We start from the raw sequence: 647 nt of genomic DNA on the forward strand, positions 1-647 counted from the left end.
TGGTTAAATTTGAGTTAATTATAAATTTAATTAATTGATATTGCTAGATCCATTATAACAATATTTAAATGGTGAAAAAGATCTTTTAAATTAGGTAAGATAATAAAATAAAAGATTAATATGTTAATTTTATCTTTTTTTATCATATGAGTCTCACAACTTTGAGTTAAAATAAAGTAATTAGACAATATATTTTACTAGCTTTTTTTGTTTTAGAGAAACTTGATTCTTACGTGATAATTTAAATTTTCTTAACTAGAGTATTTTTTTAATGGGTTTAGCTAACACATGTCCTAAAGCAGATGATAAATTTATCATTAGTGAAAGGTTTTAAATTTTTTATATAATAAATACAAAACAAATGTATTAAAAATTTAAATTTTTTGTATTTCCAATAAAAATTTTTTCAATTTATAATGTTAACTTAGGACCTATAATGCATGGGTACTGATACAGACACAGATACAAGATACGATACGATATAGAACACGCGGACACGTAAATTTAAAATTCTTATAAGACACAAGGACACAATATATATATAAAATATAAAGTATTTTTTACTTAAATTTTAATAATATTTTAATATTTTATTGATATTAAAATATAAATTAATTTTTTTATTATTTTTGATATCTTTTTTAATT

This window comes from Arachis duranensis, chromosome 4 (genome assembly GCF_000817695.3).
Source record: "Arachis duranensis cultivar V14167 chromosome 4, aradu.V14167.gnm2.J7QH, whole genome shotgun sequence".
NCBI lineage: Eukaryota > Viridiplantae > Streptophyta > Magnoliopsida > Fabales > Fabaceae > Arachis > Arachis duranensis.